General features: G+C 40.5%; 1 protein-coding gene across 4 annotated transcripts in view; it reads left to right on the top strand.

Moving 5' to 3' along the window:
- Positions 1–17,240, top strand: part of Large1 (LARGE xylosyl- and glucuronyltransferase 1) — a 539,124-nt gene that overhangs the window by 305,928 nt on the left and 215,956 nt on the right. The gene's annotated exons all lie outside the window — the stretch shown is intronic.

Below are 17,240 nucleotides of genomic sequence, written 5' to 3'. Positions count from 1 at the left end.
ATTGGATGCATGCTCATAGGAAAACCCATTTTAGGTGACTGCATAGTCAAATTATCAGCTATGTTTATTTTTATGAATATGATAAAAGTATTGGTGTATCTTTTTGTATGCACATTTTGAAATTTATTTTTCCTATTATTAAAACTAGATTTCCTTCTAATATAATATATACTGATTATAGTTTCTCCTCCCTCTGCTCCTACCAAATTTTTCCACCTGCCCTTCTCTCTGGATCCACCCCCTTTCTGTCTCTATTACAAAACAGGCTGGTAAAGGATAATAAAATAACAATAATATAATAAGATGAAACAAAAAGTAACACACTAGAATAGGATGATACAAACATATAGAAAGCAAAGATCAAAAGAAAAGACACACGCATGCACACACACACACTTGGTATACATATATATATATTCATCTCACCACAGAAACCTAGTTGTTTATACACTCAGTAATTTCATAAAAACACAAAACCTAAAGCCATGATAATAAATAAAAATAAAAGGATAAAAACATAAACAAATAAATAAAAGCCCTTGCATTTGGTTGCCTGTCTTCCTTGCTTGTAGGGCTGTTACTACTACTTAGTAGATGCAGAATGCAGTCTGTGATAGGCGTCTCAAGGTGTCTTTCCCTGAGGAATCAGAAGGGATAAATTCCAAGGATCTCTGGTCTGGCCTGAATGAAAGGTTCTGTGGGACTCTGGTATGACCAGAACTGCCAGAGTGTTCCAGCTTTCTGTTGGCCATCTAGTGTTGCCATGTAGCCTAACCTTAAGAGTAGCTTGTTACCCCCAGTTAAACTCCCTTAGAGAAAACAAAATATTCATTTTCAAGAGGATTTCCACTGGGGATAGTTTCGGGTTAGGGACAGGCCTGGTGTCCACTTTCTCTTTGCAGCTCTAGGACTCCATCTGTTACAGACACTGCAGGCTGTGTTCACGCTGCCTCAGTTTCTGTGAGTTCATCTATTGATCCTTGTTTTCTTGGTGCCTTCCATTCCTCTTCTCTGGCTCTTACATTCTTTCCCCCTTCTCTTCTGCAGCTTTTTTTTTCTTCTGAGCCCTGAGGGGAGAAATTTCATAGAGAGATCCCATTTAGGACTGAGTGTTCCAAGGTGTCTCACTCTCTGCATTTCATCTCATCATGGAACTTTGTTTTTGTTCCCATCTGCTACAGGACGAATTTTCTCTGATGATGGCTGAGTCAACCCCGATCTAATATAGCAGAATGTAATACTATGTTCTTTTATTGAACAGTGGTATTTGATTTTACCCTCAGTACCTGATCTTTCTAATACCAGGCTCTTGGATAACCAGATGAGCAGGTATGGGTTCCACTGGATAGGTGGAGTATGCCTTAAGTCAAATCAAATATAAATTAGGTTGGTTATTCCCTCAGGCCTCTTGCCACCATTACTCTAGCATTACTTGAAGGCTAGTAGAAATTGAAGGATTTGTAGATGGGCTGGTATTTACATTTCTCATTGGGTAGTATGCAGAATATATTCTTATACCAAAGATACTAGCCTATTGAGTTGAAGGCTCTATGTAGTCACTAGCTCACCTTCTCCACATTCAATGAATTGTATAAGTATTCAATAGAATCTATCAACAACCTATATCTTAACAACAGCCTGGTTGTTTTAGGGGTTCCCATGGGATGTCTTTGGCTAACATCTCAATTAGATGTAATGCATTCTTGAAACTGAAGCTTCATTTGGTGACAAGAGGTGGCTGACTTTGTCTTTCTCAATAGTTGACTTCATGTGTTTTAGGAAACTTTTATTTTATTGGGTTTCCACACTCCCCTTCTAATAATGCATTTCATTTTTAGTATATCTTTCTATATTCTCTCCCTCATCCCTTCTTCCTCCAAACTGGACCCTCAAGTCCAGGTCCCAAGTGTTGATATTTTTATGGAGAGAAGGGCACTCAGCATGTATCATTTTTTTTTTAATCAAATAATGTTTTGACTGCTGAGAAAGCCTGGAAAGCAATAGTAAAGACTATTGATTATGCAGTATTTGAAATATCTAGTGCCTTTTGCTGTCATCTTCATTGTTTTAAACATATATGTATGCATATATGTTTTTATGGTTGGATTTCTAAAGTTGCTCTTCCTATCTGATTCTTTTTATTATTTTCATACATGCATGAGGTACATACACATAAATGTGCAGATAGAAACACCTGTGCATGCACATGTGTAGTTCACTGCAAGACATCAAGTGTTTTCTATAATTTTCTACTTTATTGCTTTAAAAAAGGGTTTGTTTATCTGGTTTGTTTTTTGTTTTGTTTTTTGCCTTTTTTTTTAACTGAAGTTTGATGATTTTGTTAGGATATCTGGCAAGAAAGCTGTCAGCATGTGTTTCTATGCCCTTGAATGCTGAAGAACTGGTATGTGCATTTATGCCTGGCTTTTTATGTCGGTGCTGAGGATTGAAACTTAAGTCCTCATACTTACAAAGCAGGTACTCTTTTCCATTAATCCATTTCCCCAGACACTTTTTTTAGATGTTGTTCAAGCTATCATCATTTACCTCAAAGTATATGGGACTACCTAAGGTCAAGTAATGAGCCTGATATATATACTTGAGGGGCATACGTGAGAGAAGTATTACAAAACCTAGATGTTGGTCTATTCTAATAGTACCTGCCTAAAAGTCTTCCCTAACATTACCTGGTTTTTAAAGTTCTTTCACACTATGGCCAAATCCAATGGCAGAGAAACTAACTTCCTTCCTTCCTTCCTTCCTTCCTTCCTTCCTCTATCTCTATCTCTCTCTCTATTTCTCTCTCCTTCTTTCTTTCTCTCTTTCCTTCCTTCCCTCCTTCCCTCCCTACTCCCCTCCCTCCCTCTCTTCTTTCTCTCTTTCTTTCTTCCTTCCTTCCTTTTTCTTTCCCTGTTATTTCTATTTCATTCTTTCTTTTTATTTAAAATTTTTATTAGATATTTTCATTATATACATTTCAAATGTTATCCCCTTTCCCAGTTTCCCCTCCAAAAACCCCCATCCCATCCCCCCTTCCCCTCTTCTATGAAGGTGTTCCCTCCACCCGCCCATCCAGTCCTACTTCCACATCCTGGCATTCGCCTAAACTGGGATATTGAGCCTTCTTAGGACCAAGGGCTTCTCTTCCCATTGATGTCCCACAAGGCCATCCTCTGTTACATATGCAGCTGGAGCCATGGGTTGCTCCGTGTGTATTCTTTGGTTGGTGGTTTAGTCCCTGGGAGCTCTAGGGGATTTGGTTGATTCATATTGTTGTTCCCCTATGGGACTGCAAACCCCCTCAGCTTCTTCAGTTCTTTCTCTAACTCCTCCATTTGAGACCCCACACTCAGACCAATGGTTGGCTGTGAGCATACACCTCTGTTTTTGTCAGGCTCTGGCAGAGCCTCTCAGGAGACAGCTATATCAGGCTCCATTAAGCAAGCACTTCCTAGCATCCACAATAGTGTCTGGGTTTGGTAACTGTATATGGGATGGATCCCCAGGAGGGGCTTTTCCTTCAGTCTCTGCTCCACACTTTGTCTCTGTATCTCCTCACATGGGTATTTTGTTCCCTCTTCTAAGAAGGACTGAAGTATCTACCCTTCAGTCTTCTTTCTTCATGAGTTTCATCTAGTCTGTGAATTGTATCTTGCGTATTCTGTGCTTTTAGGCTAACATCCACTTATCAGTGAGTTCATGCCATGTGTGTTCTTTTTATGATTGAGTTATGATATTTTCTACTTCCGTCTATTTGTCTAAGAATTTCATGAAGTCATTGTTTTTAATAGCTGAGTAGTACTCGATTGTGTAAATGTACCACATTTTCAGTATCCAGTCCTCTGTTGAAGGACATCTGGATTTTTTCAGCTTCTGGCTATTATAAATAAGGCTGCTTTGAACAAAATGTAGCATGTGTCCTTGTGATATGTTGGAGCATCTTTTGGATATTTAGCCAGGAGTGGTATAGCTAGGTAATACTATGTGCAATCTTCTGAGTAACTGTCAGACTGATTTATAAAGTGTTTGTAACAGCTTGCAATCCTACCAGCAATAGAGGATTTTTCTTCTTTCTCCACTTCCTCTCCAGTATCTGCTGTCACCTGAATTTTTGATCTTAGCCATTCTGACTGGTGTGAGATGGAATCTCAAGGTTGTTTTGATTTGCATTTCCCTGATGACTAAGGATGTTGAATATTTCTTTAGGTGCTTCTCAGCCATTCAAGTTTCCTCAGTTGAGAATCGTCTGTTTAACTCTGTACCCCATTATTTAGTAGTGTTACTTGGTTCTCTAGAGTCTAACTTCTTGAGCTATTGTATACACTGGATATTAGCCCTCTATGAGATGTAGGATTGGTAAAGATCTTTTCCCAATCTGTTGGTTGCCTTTTTGTCTTATTGATAGTATCCTTTGTCTTACAGATGCTTTGCAATTTAATGAGGTCCCATTTGTCAATTCTTGATCTTACAGCATAAGCCACTGGTGTTCTGCTCAGGAAATTTTCCTCTGAGCCAATGTGCTTGAGGCTCTTTCCCACTTTCTCTTCTATTAGCTTCATTGTATCTGGTTTTATGTGGAGGTCCCTGATCCACTTGGACTTGAGCTTTGTACGAGGAGATAAGAATGGGTCCATTTGTATTCTTGTACATGCTGACATCAAGTTGAACTACCACCATTTGTTGAAAACCCTGGTTTTTTTCCCACTGGATGTAATTACCTCCTTTGTCAAAGATCAAGTGACCATAGGTTTTTGGGTTCATTTCTGAGTCTTCAGTTCTGTTCCATTGATCTACCTGCCTGTCTCCATACCAATACCATACAGTTTTTATCACTATTGCTCTGTAATACAGTTTGATGTCAGGGATGTTGATTCCCCCAGAAGTTCTTTTATTGTTGAGAATACTTTTCGGTATCCTGGGTTTTGGGTTATTCCACATGAATTTGCAAATTACTCTTTCTAACTCTATGTATAATTGAGTTGGAATTTTTTTTAAGATTTATTTATCATATGTAAGTACACTGTAGCTGTCTTCAGACACTCCAGAAAAGGGCACCAGATCTCGTTACGGATGGTTGTGAGCCACCATGTGGTTGCTGGGATTTGAACTCCAGACCTTCAGAAGAGCAGTCGGGTGCTCTTACCCACTGAGCCATCTCACCAGCCCTTGAGTTGGAATTTTAATGGGGATTGCATTGAATCTGTATATTGCTCTCGGCAAGATAGCCATTTTTACTGCATCAGTTATGCCAATCAACAAGCATGGGAAATCTTTCCATCTTCTTCGATTTCTTTTTCCTGAGATTTGAAGTTCTTTTCATACAGTTCTTTCACATGCTTGGTTAGAGTGATTATGAAGGTATTTTATGTTATTTGTGAGAGGAATCATGTTCCTCATTTCTTTCTCAGCCTGTTTATTCTTTGCATAAAGGAAGGCTACTGGAGTCTTTGAGTATTATATCCAGCAACTTTAGTGAAGTTGTTTTTCAGTTTTAGGAGTTCTCTGTTGGAATGTTTGGGGTCATTTAAGCATACTATCATATCATCTGCAAATAGTGATAATTTTGATTTCTTCCTTTCTAATTTGTATCCTTTTGACCTCCTTTGTTGTCTGATTGCTCTGGTTAGGACTTCGAGTACTATACTGAATAGCTAGGGAGAGTGGGCAGCCTTGTCTAGTCCCTGATTTTAGTGGGATTGCTTCAAATTTCTCTCCATTTAGTTTGATGCTGGCTACTGATTTGCTGTATGTTGCTTTTACTATGTTTAGGTATGGGCCATGAATTTCTGATCTTTCCAAGACTTTTATTATGCAGGAGTATTGAATTTTGTCAAGTGCTTTCTCAGCATCTAATGAGATAATCATGTATTTTTTTTTGAGTTTATTTATATAGTGGATTATGTTGATGGATTTTTATATGTGGTATAATCCCTGCATCCCTGGCATCATGCCTACTTCATCATGATGTATGATTGTTTTGCTGTGTTCTTGTATTCAGTTTGCAAGGATGTTACTGAGTACTTTTGCATGGATATTCATAAGGGAAATTAGTCTGAAGTTCTCTTTCCTTGTTGGGTCTTTCTGTTGTTTAGACATACGTGTAATTGTGACTTCATAGAATAATTTGGGTAGTGTTCCTTCAGTTTCCATTTTGTGCAATATTTTGATGTGTATTGGTATGAGGTCTTCTTTGAGGGCCTGATAAAATTCCACACTAAGCCCATTTGGTCCTGGGCTCTTTTTGCTTGTGATAGTATTAGTGACTGCTTCTCTTTTCTAGTGGTTATGGAGCTGTTTAGATGGTTTATCTGATCCTTATTTTTCTTTGGTCCCTGGTATCTGTCTAGAAAATTGTACATTTCATCCAGATTTTCCAGTTTAGTTGAGTGTAGGCTTTTGAGTAGGATCTGATGATTTTTTTTTTAATTTCCTCAGGTTCTGATGTTATGTCTCCATTTTTATTTCTGATTTTATTAAATTGGTGCTGTCTCTGTGCCCGGTGGTTACTCTGGCTAAGGGTTTATCTGTCTTGTTGATTTTTCTCAAAGAACCAGCTCCTAGTTTTGTTGATTCTTTGTATAGTTCTTTTTGTTTCTTCTTGCTTGATTTCAGCCCTGAGTTTGATTATTTCCTGCCATCTACTCCTCTTGGTTGTATTTGCTGCATTTTGTTCTAGAACTGCTAAGCTGCTAATGTAAGCTCTCTTCAGTTTCTTTTTAGAGGCACTCAGAGATATGGGTGTTCCTCTTAGCTCTGCTTTCATTGTGACCCATAAGCTTGGGTATGCTGTCCCTTCATTTTCATTAAATTAAAAAAAAAAGTCTTTAATTTCTATTTTTTTTTCTTCCTTGACCAATTTATCATTGATTAGAGTGATGTTCAGCTTCCATGTGTATGTGGTCTTCTGGTTCTTTTGTTGGTATTGAAGACCAGTGTTAGTACATGGTGATCTGATAGTTTGCATGGGATTATTTCATTCTTCTTGTATCTGTTGAGGCTTGTTTTGTGACTGAGTATGTGGTCAATTATGGAGAAGGTGCCATGAGGTAGAAGAAGGTATATTCTTTTCTTTTAGTATGGAATTTTCTGTAGATATCTGTTAAATTCTTTTGGTTCATAAGTTCTGTTACTGTCACTGTGTCTCTTTTTAATTTCCATCATCTGTCCATTCATGAGAGTGAGGTGCAGAAATCTCCCACTATTAATTTGAGAAGTGCAATGTGTACTTTTAGCTTTAGCAATGTGTCTTTTATGAATGTGGGTGCCCTTGTATTTGGAGCATAGATGCTCATAATTGAGAATTCATCGTGGTAGATTTTTCCTTTGATGAATATGACGTGTCCTTACTTATCGTTTTTGATAACTTTTGGATGAAAGTTGATTTTATTGGGTATTAAATGACTACTCCATCTTGTTTCTTGGGCCATTTTCTTAGAATATTGTTTTCCAGCCCTTTCCTTTGAGAAGTGTCTGTCTTTGACACTGAGGTGTGTTTCCTGTATGCAGCCAAACGCTGGGTCATGTTTACATATCCAGTCTGTTAGCCTATGTCTTTTTATTGGGGAATTGAGTCCATTAATGTTAAGAGATATTATGGAAAAGTGATTGATGCTTCCTCTTATTTTTGTTGTTACAGATGGTATTATGTTTGTCTGGCTATCTTCTTTTAGGTTTTTTAAAAGAAGATTGCTTTCTTGCTTTTTCTAGTATAGTTTTCCTCCTTGTGTTGGAGTTTTCCATCTCTTATCTTTTGGATTTGTGGGAAAATATTGTGTAAATTTGGTTTTGTCATGGAATATCTTAGGTTTGTTTTGTTTTGTTTTGTTTTTCATCTATGGTAAATGAGAGTTTTGTTGCATATATTACCCTGGACTGGCATTTGTGTTTTCTTCGTGTCTGTATGAGATCTTCCCAGGATCTTGTAGCTTACATAGTCTCTGATGAGAAGTCTGGTGTAATTCTGATAGAAATGCCTTTATATGTTACTTGACCTTTTTCTCTTACTGCTTTTAATATTCTTTAATATTTAATGTATTTATTGTTTTGATTATTATGTGATGGGAGAATTTTTTTTTTTTTGGTCCAAACACAAATAAAGGTGGGAGTTGAGCCAAGTGAATGCTAGAAATATGGTGCCTGTTTTCTTGGCAAATGTTAATAGGTCACGCTGTTCCTTGATAGCTTTGGAATGTCCTGATGCTAGCATGCCTCCCATCTTGTTATTATAAAAAGAAGGGAAGGAAAAGGGAGGGAGAAGCCAATGGTGAAAGGGGAACGAGGGTGTCATGTCTCTTAAGGTGTTTCCTGCTGTCTAGGGGCATCTTCAATTTTAGGGAGTAGCTGGCTTTCACCAACTGGATCCACTTGATAATCGTTCGCATCAGTTTCCTCAGTGGATAGAGGTTCTTTTATGAGCAGTGGTTGGTAATCCTGTAACAGGAGGTGATTATGAACTCACAGACCTATGGTCATTTGATCTTTGACAAAGGAGCTAAAACCATCCAGTAGAAAAAAGACATCATTTTCAACAAATGGTACTGGCTCAACTGGCAGTTATCATGTAGAAGAATGCAAATTGATCCATTCTTATCTCCTTGTACAAAGCTCAAGTCTAGGTGGATCAAGGACCTCCACATAAAACCAGAGATTCTGAAACTTATAGAGGAGAAAGTGGGGAAAAGTCTCCAAGATATGGGCACAGGGGAAAAATTCCTGAACAGAACACCAGTGGCTTTTGCTGTAAGATCGAGAATCTACAAATGGGACCTCATAAAATTGCAAAGCTTCTGTAAGGCAAAAGACACTGTCAATAAGATTAAAAAGTCCACCAACAGATTGGAAAAGAATTTTCACCAATCCTAAATTTGATAGGGGACTAATTTCCAATATATACAAAGAACTCAAGAAGCTGGACTTCAGAAAATCAAATAACCCCATAAAAAATGGGGTACAGAGCTAAACAAGGAATTCTCAACTGAGGAATACCGAATGGCAGAGAAGCACTTGAAAAAATGTTCAACATCCTTAATCATCAGGGAAATGCAAATCAGAACAACCCTGAGATTCCACCTCACACCAGTCAGAATGGCTAAGATCAAAAATTCAGGTGACAGCAGATGCTGGTGAGGATGTTAAGAAAGAGAAGGTGACAGCAGATGCTGGCATGGATGTGGAAAAAGAGGAACACTCCTCCATTGCTGGTGGGATTGCAAGCTTGTACAAACACTCTGGAAATCAGTCTGGCGGTTCCTCAGAAAATTTGACATAGTACTACTGGAGGATCCTGCAATACCTCTCCTGGGCATATACCCAGAAGATGTTCCAACTGGTAATAAGGACACATGCTCCACTATGTTCATATAGCCAGAAACTGGAAAAAAACAAAAAAAAAAACAAAAAAAAACAAAAAAACAGATGTCTCTCAGTAGAGGAATGGAGACAGAAAATGTGGTACATTTACACAATGGAGTAGTACTCATCTATTAAAAACAATGAATTTATGAAATTCTTAGGCAAATGGATGGATCTGGAGGATATCATCCTGAGTGAGGTAACCAGTCACAAAAGAACTCACATGATATGCACTGGCTGATAAGTGGATATTGGCCCAGAAACTTAGAATACTCAAGATACAATTTACAAAACACATGAAACTCAAGAAGAAGGAAGACCAAAGTATGGATACTTAGTTCCTTCTTAGAATGGCGAAGATAATACCCATGGAAAAAGTTACAGAGACAAAGTTTGGAGCTAAGACAAAAAGATGGACCATCCAGAGACTGCCCCACCCAGGGATCCATCCCAAAATCAGCCACCAAATGCAGACACTATTACATATGCCAGCAAGATTTTGCTGAAAGGACCTGATATAGCTGTCTCTTGTGAGGCTAGGCCAGTACCTGGCAAATACAGAAGTGGATGCTCACAGTCATCTATTGGATGGAACACAGGGCCCCCAATGGAGGAGCTAGAGAAAGTACCCAAGGAGCTGAAGCAGTCTGCAACCCTATAGGAGGAACAACAATATGAACTAACCAATACCCCCAGAGCTGGTGTCTCTTGCTGCATATGTAGCAGAAGATGGCTTAGTTGGCCATCATTGGGAAGAGAGGCCCCTTGGTTTTGCAAACTTTATATGTCCCAGTACAGGGGAATGCCAGGGCCAAGAAGTGGGAGTGGGTAGGTAGGGGAGCAGGGTGGGAGAAGGGTATAGGGGACTTTGGGGATAGCATTTAAAATGTAAATGAAGAAAATATCTAATAAAAATTTGAAAAAATAGTTTGGTTAGAAATCTTTTCTATTTCTTGTTGAAGGAATGTAAACAAGATTAATGAGTCAAGGAGCAAATATAATAACACCAGGAAGATAACTAGGAAAGGTGTTAAGAAAGGGAGTATCCACTTCCATATAGAATTTTCAAAAACCCTGTAACTGGAGGTCTCATGGTTTCTGAAGTTCTTGATGTCTGACTGTAGCTCCTGGATTTTATTTCTCACTATCCCGGATTGGTTGACTTAGAAACAGCATTTTTCTTGGAGTAACAGGCAAAGACTACCTTCTTTAGCTGTCAGGTCATCTAGCCCCCATTGGTTCTGAAGCACCACAGCTGCCAAAGAATTAATCTGTTCCTAGATAGTAAGCACATGTTCAGTCATTTCCTGTAGATCGCTTTTAAACTGGGAAGTGAATGTATTATATGGGGTCATAGAAGTTGTTATCCTTGCAGTTCAAGTATTCACACCTATGGCTATTCTTGTAGAGACCAAGAGTGGCAGGACTTGAACTGCATTCTTATGTTGAGTAGCTACCATATCTACAACTGCGATTGGCAGGGGCTCATTTCCCTGGATTACTTCCAGTTCAGGGAAAATTGACATGTTCTGGACTGCAGGGCATTGTGGCAAAGATGATATATCAGGGGTTATAGTTTTATTACAGTCTAGAGAGCTCAGTGTTCCTACAGAATGAGTCTTAAAACAGTGTGCCACGCCAAAGAGAGGGATAGAAGTAAAGTCATGGCAACATTGGACTCAAGGCAGCTGACAAAGGCTGAGGTAAGGTTACTAGGCAGTATCACTGTAGACATTGTGACCATTGTGAGTTACTTCCAGATGGTACACATAGCCAGCAATCTTTAAAGCATCCAGGGCTAGTGACAATAAGGAGTTGGTAGGCCAAGGTCAAGGTCTGAAGCAAAAGGCGAAATGACAAGTTAGTACTATTTATGAGAGATGTCAAAGTGGTAAGTACCTCAGAGGAGTGTTTGATTATCTCTTCTACCTTTACTATATCTAGAGGTTGGGCGATTGAGCCATATTTTCCCTGGATATGGATGGTACTTAGTGGGGAACTGGGCTAATTTTTGTGGTAAAGCTTACCAACAGCTACTGATTCCCACCTGGAATCCCTTGGGTCTCGTATGTAGAAAGAGTGTCTTGTGATATCAATAGAAGAAATGATTGATCCGTGATTCTAGTATATGTATCTGATAAGACCAATATGGGCAGCTCCCATATTCGTCTGGCCATTTTCTACAATAATCATTTGTCTGGTCAAAGAGAAAACAAGTATAGAGATCATAATATTTAGATGGGGTAACAGATACAGGGATGATAGCAGTTACGATTAGTTCCTGGCACCCGGCTATGGAGCAGTTTCCTGACCCTATTTGGAAAGCCTATTTGTTATCTGTGGGAGTTTCTTGGACATCCAATCTCCAGATGGAAGGGCTACCCTTAATTAAAATGAACAGCGGGGGAAGACGAAAAGACCACAACTAATCCAGTGTCTAATCCGGTGAGGTCGAGCTCTGCTGCTGGAGTGGAGTCTCATTTTCTGGAATAGGGGACAAGACGGGTGTGATCTCAACATCTTCTGGAACTTAACAGAGCACGGTTCTGTTAGGGTCGATGTGTATGGGGGGGAAAAAAGGTCATCTTTAGGTGGAGGAATGAAAGTGAAGGTGAGACAGATGGACCCAATGAAAGAGTCCCTGGAGTTTAGCAGCTGTAGGGGTCATGAGGATTACCTTAAAAGGGCCCTGCTATTTGGGAGAGAGGGGTGAGGACCGATGATCTGGAGGAGAGAGAAGGCTTTGGTCTCCAATGTTAACGGGCAGTGGACAGGAAACAGAGTGTGGCTGAGGTAGGTGGTGGTCTCAAAGTTCCATAGGGGAGAACGAAGATGGGAAAGTAATGGGATAGCTAAGTGGTCTGGGAGGGGAGAGCACTTAGGTGAAAGACTAGGAGTTAGGACTGGACATCCATACATGAGTTCAAAGGGCGAGATGAGGAGAGGTTGCTTGGGGAGAGCTTGTGGTCTGAAAAGAGCCAGAGGTAGGAGTTTTACCCAATCAAGGTGAAGTTCTTGTGACAGCTTAACAAGAATAGTTTTTAAAGAGTGGTTAGTTCTTTCTACATTACCTGAAGATTGAGGGTGGTAGGGAACATGAAAATGCCAAGGGGATAAGCCAGGCATGGTGGCACACGCCTTTAATCCCAGCACTTGGGAGGCAGAGGCAGGTGGATTTCTGAGTTCGAGGCCAGCCTGGTCTACAGAGTGAGTTCCAGGACAGCCAGGGCTACACAGAGAAACCCTGTCTCGAAAAACAAAAAAAAAACAAAACAAAAAAAAAAAAAAAAAAGAAGGAAGGAAGGAAGGAAGGAAGGAAGGAAGGAAGGAAGAAAGAAAGAAAGAAAGAAAGAAAGAAAGAAAGAAAGAAAGAAAGAAAGAAAGAAAGAAAGAAAGAAAGAAAATTCCAAGGGAAATAAATTTGGGACTATTGTCTGATTTAAGGGAGGGTGAAAAAGAAAATGCCAGGGAAATAAATTTGGGACTATTGTCTGATTTAAGGGAGGGTGGGGCACCAAACTGGCGGATGATCTCCCAGAGGAGGAGATCAGAGACTGTCTAAGCCCTTTTGTTAGTTGTGGGAAATGCCTCTACCCATGCCGAGAAGGTGTCCACCAAGACCAGGAGGTACTTCGCACATCTGATGGTGGGCATGTGAGTAAAGTCAAGTTGCCAGTCAGTTCCAGAAAGGGAACCTCTAGCCTGATAGTTTGTAAAAGGGGTGCTACGATACCTTGAATTAGAGTTAGGCATCTGACAGACTTTGAAAGAAGCGGTGTTAGATTTTAAGAAGTATAAGTCTTCAGGAATAAGCTGTAGGTGGGTCTTAACAAAAGAAGACAATGCTTGGCTGTTAGGATGAAGAGGATGGAGATGGAGATGTAGATTGTAGTGAAAGAATCTCCTGGGGAGGATCTAGGGTAGGAGTGTGGAAGCCAAGCACATGCACTTGGGAGGCAGAGGCAGGTGGATTTCTGAGTTCGAGGCCAGCCTGGTCTACAGAGTGAGTTCCAGGACAGCCAGAGCTATACAGAGAAACCCTGTCTCGAAAAAAATCAAAAAAAGAAAAAAGAAAAAAAAAAAAAAGATATACCAGAATAGCACAGCTCAAGTTCTTATGTCTTTGGAGGTGGCAGCAACAGGTCACGTGCTATAAGTGGCGGGCAGCCATGCTTCCCGGCCCCCCGGCCACACTGTGCTGCCAGGCTCAGCCCCACCCTGCCATCCTTTGTGTGGGCCCGTCCCCTCCTGCTCAGCAGCAGGGATGAGGTGGTGTGGCACATGTGGCCTCCCCAGCAGCAGCCCAGAAGCAGCAGCTAAGACCCACACCTAAGTGGTGGGCCTGGTGGGTTGCGGCCTTGTGTACAAGGCCAGTAGGGTGCTCCATTGAGGCTGGTGCTTCAGGCAGCATGAGTTCTGGCTTTGTTGTGGCTGGCACTGGGGGCGCTGTCTACGTGGAGACTCAGGTGCATCAGCTCTGAGCTGGGAGACTCCGTGCCTCCATGGTCCCACCGCCTCCCCAGGGGTCCTCAGAGGAATTCATTAGGGGCTACTGTTTATTAAAGCAGTGGCTTTCAACTTTCCTAATGCTCTAACACTTTACCACAGTTCTGTCCTGACCAGTGTGACAGTCGACAGAGACTTGGGGGTCACTTAGAAGAGAATGGGGGACAAGAAATGTGAAGAACGGACAGCAAGTCAAGAGGTCTGATCAAGCTGACAAACTTTTATTTTTCCCACCCAGGTTATATACTCATATGATCTTGAGTTGGGGTTGGAGGGGGGTCACTTTGTCTCCGGGTAATGCACCTGTTCCCGGAACAGGATATTGACTGGGTAAACAGTTCAGCAGGAAGATCAAAACAGAATGGGTTATTAGGCACCTATGCACAAGATTTATAGCTATTTGTTCTCGGCTGACTTCAGGATCCATGTCTATTTGTACTCAGCTGGGCTAGTACTTTCCCACAGAGGCCAAGACTTTGTGCCAGAAAGCACTTAAGGCAGTTAATATTCAAACAACATTGCTCCCAACACAATTCCTTATATTATGGTAACCTACAAGCATAAATTTATTTTCTTTCCTAATTCCTATCTGATATGAGATCCCTGTGAAAAGATCATTTGACCACTAAGGTATCACAGCCTACAGGTTGAGAACCACTATCCTGAAGCAACTCCGAACAAGGCACCTGACTTCACAAAGCTCCCTGATAGGCCAGACTACACTACATCTTTATCTATCACTCGCAAGGAGTATAAAATGTGAGGTTTTCTCCATGCTGTCTCTTTCCATTTTTTCGTAAGGAAATTTAAAGGTAAAAATAAAGAGGTAAACTTTTCTGTTTCCCATATATCAGTGTTTTTATACTTTTTTTTTCCTTCTAAGTTAGAACTAAGGAAGGTTATGAGCAAGAAGAAATCTCACCCCCCACCAGCACCCTCTACCCCACCCCCTAAAATGTAGAATGCTCTGGTCAAAAGGAAAAATTCCCACCTCAAGGCAGTGGCACTTAACTTCATGCACTGTAAACATATTGACTGGCCATGTCCATCTTTGTCTATTGAAGGACATGTCCAGATCTGTTGTGGCTCTTTTATTGAGCCAATACACTAGAGCTGTCAACATTGCTGATGGTCTAGACTATCCCTCTGTTAAACTTCATTCCACAAAAATCAACTAAAGACTCAGTTCTTGCCTTAGCCTCAGCCTTTGGGAAATGTCCCATATCTCTTGGCTTCTGCTTCTCCTCAATATCAGGACCCTCCCTGTCCATATAAACAGGCTGCACCCTCACCCAGCCTGTATCAGACATGGAGGATTTTCAGATCTTTAGTAGGATCTGACTGCAGCAGTTACAGGAAGATTTTCTGAGAGTATAAATAATAGACCCCTTTATGGTTAGCACCATAATCAGATACTGCATTTGTCAAAACTATATATTATCTCCCACAGATTCATGTGCTGAAATTTTCCCCAAATGGTAGTACTGGTTGGGGAGGTAGTGGGATTCAGTTATGGGAGCATGGTGTGAAAGATTCACCCTGTTCCAGCACCTTCCTAGCTCTCTCTACTTCCTGGCCACTATGAATTGAGTTCTTCCTTGCTCTGTCCCTTGTGTCATGAATTTTTGCCTCACCCTAAGCCCACAGAAAGAGTTCTAAGTGACCATAAACTAAAATCTTTGAAAGTGAACCAAATTATATATTGTCTTCTTTTAAGTTATATAAATCAAATAATTGCAATCTAAAACTAAGTAGCAAAGTGATAAGGGACAAAACCTTGAACCTCCCATTTTATAATATACTATTCCAGATATCAAATACCTTTTGACAGTTGGGAATATTGTGAGAATATAAGGACCCAAGCTCTTTATTTTGACAGAAATGGAGGCAGAAAGAAGGAATGGATTTCCTTGCAAGTGGGTGGTTAATATGCAGCAGGGTGATAATGAGGATTCTCACAGAAAGGTGACATTTAAGCAAATACCCGAAGAAGTTGGCAGAACAAGTGAGCAAGTAGGTGTGCCTAGAAGGAGCATAGGCCACTGTCCTGATCTCAAGGAGCATCAGGCACACAAACTGCTATGAGTAGATACGTAACAGGGTTGACTTCAGAATGGAATGGAGTGACCAATAAAAGGGCTGGAGGCTTTGCATGTTAACACCGTGGGACCTATGGAGGACAGTGAACTTTTATCAATTTTGGGATCTTTTGGCAGACTCTGTCAGAGGTGTCACCTGATCTGCCTTCTTTTTATAATCGTTCATCCTTGCTGTGCTTAGGTGACTAGAAGAGGGCAAGAAAAACAGTTAGGGAACTTCCAGTAATCCTAGTGGGCAATGACTTGGGCTTCAACCCATGTACAGCATGTAAAAAGCTAGAAGTTTTCACTTTAGAACACATTCTAGAATTTGAGTCATCTGCAAATTCCAGAAAATAAGGTAGGAGATGATTCCAGGTGGCTAGACTACTGTGGTGTCATGGATTACACTGGGTAGTATAATAGAGGTCAGAGCAAAGGTCAGTACTTGTTTTAAGTCTTTATAAACTTCAGATGGCCAACTGGACATCAGCATGGAGAAACAAGGAGGTGGGCCTAGAGATGAATGTTTATGAAGCAAAGGGGAGTTCAATATTGTCAACTGTTCCTGAAACCAAGCTAGAAGTTTTATGCATTTCAGAGTTCAGTAAACTGGACTTGCACACTATTCCGTTGCTAAAGCAGACTCCAAACTCTTCAGCTTTAGAGCCTATGGTCTGTCACTTTGTGTCACTTCTTTAGGATTCCCACTGGGGTAGTTGAGTGACACCTACTAGTCTGATAGTGGGGGTTAGATCAGGTGACTTGAGGGTCCTAGGTACCTGAGCTAACTGTACATTAAATTCGATGTAGGATCTGACTGTAGTAATTACTGCAAGGTGTTCTAAGGGTATAAATAATAGATGTATGCCCATAACTCAAGGCTTTTGGATGAAGGCCTTGGAAAATAATGAAGATAATGTTCTGGCCAATGAGGACAATGAAGAAGAGCATGATGCCCCAGGGTACAAGGTGATCTTCAAACAAATATGACTAGCCTCAATCATATGTTTCCACTACCCAGTTTATCTTTGTGTGACACTTGGTTTCTTTTCAGAGCATCTCAAATTTTCCACATTTGCTTTGTACTTAGCACTCAGCTAATCAGTCCATGGGCAAATTCATTCCTCACAGTCTGGCATGAAGTGATTACTGCTAATGTTCCTATCTTAACCATTTGGGAGAGGATGCTTACTGAAGTATGTTTAAGCCAAGGGCTGAGTTCTAAAGGTGCAGAACTGAGATTCTATCTCACACTGACTAACTTAATTCCTTTGCTCACCTGAGATGAGGAGTAAGAAACAG

This window comes from Mus musculus, chromosome 8, assembly GCF_000001635.26.
Source record: "Mus musculus strain C57BL/6J chromosome 8, GRCm38.p6 C57BL/6J".
Taxonomy (NCBI): Eukaryota; Metazoa; Chordata; class Mammalia; order Rodentia; family Muridae; genus Mus; species Mus musculus.
Note: the sequence above shows the minus strand (reverse complement) of the source record. Positions and strands in the feature narration are given on the sequence as shown.